The sequence below is a fragment of the Typopeltis vanoorti genome, chromosome 14 (assembly GCF_054136105.1).
Source record: "Typopeltis vanoorti isolate ZY-2024b chromosome 14, IOZ_Tvanoo_1.0, whole genome shotgun sequence".
NCBI lineage: Eukaryota > Metazoa > Arthropoda > Arachnida > Uropygi > Thelyphonidae > Typopeltis > Typopeltis vanoorti.
The window spans coordinates 50,394,383-50,400,748 of NC_143562.1; the positions used below are offsets into that span (position 1 = coordinate 50,394,383).

The 6,366-nt window shown below is 33.4% G+C and overlaps 1 non-coding gene across 1 annotated transcript; it reads right to left on the reverse strand.

Annotated features, from left to right (window-relative positions):
* Positions 1 to 798: 798 nt before the first annotated feature.
* On the reverse strand, positions 799 to 875 carry LOC150099453 (small nucleolar RNA SNORD36). The gene has a single exon (XR_016549425.1). It is a non-coding gene; the product is annotated as a small nucleolar RNA SNORD36 (small nucleolar RNA).
* Positions 876 to 6,366: the final 5,491 nt, after the last annotated feature.

The following is a 6,366-nucleotide window of genomic DNA, read 5'->3' on the forward strand; positions in this document are numbered from 1 at the left end:
AATACAGAAATATCTATTACTCAATGTTTTAATTTTTCCTTCTCTGCAGTTGTTTTCGGCCCTAATTTAACACGGATACCTCCGAATTAAAGACCGATTTTCCAAGTAAATTAACTACCTTGCTCCATGCTAAATATCGTTTCGGTAAACGAATTTTTCAATTACAATTTCGTTCACTTATATGATAATTTTTTTTAAGGTCGTTTTCTGGAAATGGAATTTTAGCCAAAAGTGATAATAGACTGTTTCGTCTATTACGTATTAAGCTTAATAAATAACAAACTATTTATTACAACTTAATACATACTTTGTTACTGCAACAAAGAACCGGTTCTGAGAATATTTTATTTCTTTCTATAATTATATTTCTTATTCTAGTACGTTTTCTTTAAACATTTTCTTATTTTCAACATCATAATTACTGGGTGTTTTTCCCTTTAGTAGCTGAATTAATCCTAATTTTCGAATGTTCCTCATCATGTAGAGGAGAGTCATTACTTTTATAATACGTTTTTTTCCCGTTCTTGATATGGTAATTTCCCATTTTGAAGATTTGAAAATGATCAGAAATAATAAAACATTGCTAATATTCATCAGTAAATAAATCATGACACAAAATTAGGAATTAAAATTATAAAGTTAAAAATAATAATAATTCTGACATTGGGATCATACAGACCCGTAAAGACATTTGATAAGACCTTGTATCTCTGACTATCACGAAATGATTTTTTTTTTTTTTTTTTTTGAATCCTAAGCAATTTTCATGATATCATTTATTTTCAACATTAACAACTAAATAATCAGAAATATAAACATTCGTTTTGATCATCATAATACTCTTCAATGATGGCAATTACTTTCATCATCTTCACCACTCTAATCACAGACACAATCATTATGAACGAATCCTATTTCATTTCTCCATTTTTCAATTAATAACCGTTATTAGATCTACCCGTTCCCTAATTTTCTTTAATATTTTAATTTAGTACCGTAGAAATCCAAATCATTATACCGGTACGCGCATCACTTGGAGTATGACGAGCTTTGAGAGTCTTAAATCTTGTTTTATTCCATCAATTCACCAGTATGAAATGGCGTACATCGAAGATTTATTTCTGGTGTTACAGCATAATACATAATGGGTGATGTTTTGCATTTTTATCGAAGCGTATAATACAGCAGGTAATTATTGAGATTTTGAAATGACGAAAATCCAATTTCATTCAGAATAACACTGCCACCATATGTCAAGGCAAACAAAGAGTTCAAACCTAGCCTATTTCACGACATAATATGCGGACTGTCTTTTCGGACAGTACGAAAATACTTACATTTTATAATTATTTTCATTACGTTTGATAATACCATATTCAGTAGTAGTTGCTCTTTACCATCGTCAAGAACTGAGGAGAGCAGAGACAGTGATTATGAGGTATCCCGAAAATCATGAGTTCTGTCTATAATAGTTAAAGCGCTGGAAAAACAGAAATTCGTGCAAGATCTCAACACTGATTGATAATTGCGATGAGATAAAATAACGTCCTTTCTAATTGCTCGTAGTAAATCACACGCAATGAACAGCGATCAAACGCAGTTGCAGTTCAAATGATGGTCCCTTATTGAGATACCTCTGTGGAACCGAATAAATATCAACAGCTGCCACACGAGATTTTGGAATCTGTCCAAGCTTTGTGTTGAAATGTCTACAAGGTTATTTGGGAGATCTGCTGCAGAACAGACGGGGTAAATCCCTATTGGTAGGCAGATGTTGATTAGTGTGTCTATGAGTACAGAAAAAGTAGGCTAGAAAGGACCGTCTTCTTTATTTCGAGAGGAATGAGTGAAGGCGATGGAAAGAAACTTTGATGTCTGACGGTCATCTCTTTTAGGAGTAGAGCGGATATTATTGGACTGCTTTGCGACGTAGATGACATACGGGTATTGCACCTTTCATAGGCGAAACAGAATGACACAAGAGAATCGACAATATCTCCAAAGTCAACTGTTACCGTCTGAATGATACCTGCAGAACGTAAGGAACAAGAAATATGTTTTAGCTAAGATCTCTGTGAACTATTAATTTGTGATATTGGTATAAGTTTGCATTACTTAAAATGCGAAGAGAAACATCATTCTATAGAAATGAGTTTCAGTGGTGTTCATCCTCGGTCAGAAACTTCGTCGGAAGGTCAGGAAATTGGAAGAATTTTAGTGCTCAAAAAGAAGCTAATGACATCTGTATCGTTTTAAGTGAAAACCAACTATTAAGATTTGAAATATTCCTCTGAGGATTAGGATTAATGGTGGGAGATTACCTTTAGAGAAGCGATGCGAATTCTTGGTTTCTAGAAATGACAGTTTTAAAGAAGCAAAATATCAATTATTATGATTAAGTGGACAAACCTTTTATACAAACATATTTACCACAGGTCTGTAAAGATTTGCAGTGTGTGTAATGGAATTAAAACTCCTCTTTGATGTGGTGATCGAGAGTAGTCGTCTATGCTTGGGAATTCCCTATATCCAACTGCAATCTATTGTGAGTAAAATATGTTGGGGGAATTGTAACGCCACAATTTGTAACAAATCGTAATATATTCTACAATTACTGTAGATATTTTATACGAGATTATGCTGTGATTACTGTAGAGATGTATCATTTCAAGTTATTAAAAATACATATAATTCCACTGAATTGGAAACCTTTACCTAATACTCTGTTGGTACTCCTTTAGTCTAAATAACTTGCACATAGGCAATTTGGGATAGATTCCACAAGCTGTTGGACTGCATTTCTGTCTACAGCATACCACGCATTCTACAGTTAGTCCACTAGCTTCTCAGATTTTATCTCTTTTCCTAATGTGTCCCATACACTCTGAATGAAGTTCAGAATCGTATTTGTGGTTGCCGAGGAAGATTGTGAAAGTAGCTGTCTTGCTTCGGGAATCACCACAATTCTCGCGCGGTGGATAGTAGCAATCGTTGGACCGATCACGTACGAGATAAAAAAAATTAAAATTGGAGATGAGCTTCATCTAAAATGATGTTTAAATGTTCCTTGGAGGATACCAGAACTTCCAACAATGTCAGTGAACCAGTTCGGTACCCATACAATATGTCCACCGCCATAACACCACCTTCAGAAGCTTGATTTGTGTTTGCAAGGTAAACTAGGTTGTTTGATTCATGCATCTGCTTTAGGAGTTGACTAGATATTAACGGACTGCTTTGCAACGTAGATTATAGACGAGTATTGCTCCAGCGAAACTCTATGACTACCGCCTGTCCCGTGAGCCATCGAATCATCTGACTTTTTTACAGTCTTCCAGTGCACAGTAACAATGTTCACGAGAACACTATAGATGAAATTTTTGGTTCTTTGCAAAAATGTGTGGTTTCTGACTGTCGAAACCACAACACTTTATTTCGTTGCGCATAGTTCGGTGAGATGTGGGTCATCAACAGTTTTCATTAAATGCTTCAGTCAATTTTGTTATTTTCTGTATACAGGAGGTTATCTTTGTCGAAAGAACCTTTCTTGGACGAAGACGCATTCGTTCCTGGCAATCTTAGGACCACGGATACGTCCCTTAGACAGACAGTGCGCATTATTTCAACACTGATTAAGCACTCGAGATATCTTACCTGTGGAGAATACAATTAGCTCTGATGTTTATAATCTTGGGATAAAAAAGGTGAAGGCACACATCACCAAGTATTTGCATATTCCTTGCGTAAGTGAACTTTACATTGAGTACATCTGCATAACGGTTCCGAATTCAGTGACCAGTATGTATGCCCGTGGTAGACAAAATTAATGTTTCGAAATTTGCATGATATACTAAATCTGCTTTATGAATGATGGCTTTAATTCTATGCCAAATTAGGATTCAGTAATTTAAATTTATGAAAGTATTTCTAAAATATAATTATTATATTCTATCTTTTCTATTTCAGTGGGAAACGTGTTTCCAGGTAAGAATATTATATTATATTATTCATTATTATGCAATATATTATACTATGTTTAATTGCAGAGAGCCTGTGTAGCTCAGTGGAAGTGGCGTTTGCATTTAAAGGCGCTTGACTTTCGAGTTTGAACTCAACGAAGGAATACTAGGGTGTACATCTAGTTATCGAATAGAACAGTTGTGGCGATCCTTTTTATGTGCGGGTGCCAAAAGTTTAAAAATCGAGTTGCTGACGAGCCGGCGCATTCCAAAAATTTACAAATCAAGTTTATGACGTGCCAGGCAGTTTTTAGTAGGAAAAAAATAATAGAAAATTAATTAATTAATAATATTATATAATATTTTATTTTTATTCATAATATTTATTTATAATTTATAAATTTATAATAAATTTATAAATTTATAAATTATAAATTTATAAATTATAAATTTATAAATTATAAATTTATAAATTATAAATTTATAATTTAGTATAAAATGTATTAATGTACTTCTAAATTGATTTTAATCATGTTGGTTTGAAAAAAGAATTAAATAAAACGGTAAGGACACAAATATTTATGCATTGAAACTCACCATAGACGTAAGTTTAGCAGGGAAAGCAGCAGAAGGATGCCAACTTATCGGCGAAACGCTTATATTCGAGTTTAATTATTCGAGTAAATACTCGAATAATATTCGAGTATTTACTCGAATATAACATGCCATCGGGAATAAATCGCACCCTTGATTTTACTTTACGAAAAATGTTTAAACAGGTTCACGTCGAGGCGATAGTAACTTGCTTCCCTCGATTAACAACATGCCCTCATCAACAATCATTATATTGCATATGCAAGAAACACAAGTGTAGTTTTATTGTATCCCTGAATAAGGTATGCGGTGGATTTTGCAGTCTGTGTTTCTCAACGAACAGCGTGATTTATTAGATAGCGCCCTTTTTATTCCAGCTGTCTCTAGTTGCACTATTATTGTCTACTCCCACAGAAACTACACTGCATAGATTCAACCAAAACCATATGTTGCCCTGAAACACAATATCTAACTAAAAACTATTGTCCAATTTTTCAATTACATGAAATAAGAGTTTATTTTATTGCATTTGAAATTCTTGATTTCATTATGACAGATCACAACGGCTAACTTCAAATACAATTCTACCACGAATCGAAACATGGCATATAATTACGGCGACCATACTCCATTTATTTAAGAGTACAGTCCTTTATTTCACTGCTCCGTCCTTTAGATGTTTTTTTCTAAAAAAAAATGACTTTTTATTTAGTAAATTGAAATAGTAAATTTAATATTGATGCCAACATATTTAAAGATGCAATTCATAAATATTACCAAACCTGCATTGATTATTTACATACAGTGGTATCTCGACTTAGGAACTGAATTTGTTCCTTATCACGGTTGGTATCTCGAAACCCAATTTTCCCTTATATCTTATGGGTATTCAATTAATCCATTCTTCCCAGATTCAAATACTAAAAAAAAAAAAAAATCCAAAAAACATTAAAAAAAACCCCATTCCCTACTAAATGAAGAAAATGCAAAGAAATAGAGAAGGAGCATTTATACACTATAAATGTGCATTTTGAATACCATTACATATTAATATTTATTTATGAAAATTTCGGTTTTACATAATTACTATGAAAATCTACTTACATACAATTGTTAAAAAAATCAATTTTCTTGTGGCTAGTTTTGTTGTTCAGGAATTTTCGATTTGTTTTCATTGGTTGCTTCTTTTTGTCTCTTAGGTGAGGCAGGTCTAAAAAAAAAACCTATCCAACGTTGACTGAATCTGTTCCTTCCTTAACCCTTCTAAAGTGATTAATGACATTGTCATTGGAGATATTGGTCGCTCTAGAAACAACACCTTGATTTGGATTTCATTTGTTAACCAATAACCAACAGTAAAGTAAAAACCTGAGTTTCCCGGAGACAAAGTCGCCATTCCCCTGCAACAGATCTACTAACTCTGGAATCGATCTAGAAAAGGCTTAGAAAAGGTTTCTTCTAGTCGGCAACTAGATTTAAACTCAAAACTTTCTTTATGCGGCCAAGAGCCTGGAGTGCAAACGCCACTTCTACTAAGCTACATCGGCTCTAAAATTATTATTATTAATATTATTGGATTAAATACGGCAAAATATTGTTGAGAAAGTCACAGACTTCAAAGTCTATACAAATAAAAAGCTCGGAAGATATAAACAGGTTGCCAGAGTGAAACAAAAGACTCCAACTTAGTTCAATAAGAAGATTTCAACACAACAAAAATGAATGTGAACCATCAGATAGATGTAATTACACCAGAATACATCAGTAATTGTACTTTAGAATCGCTTGATGCATGGGAGCAACATACAGTACA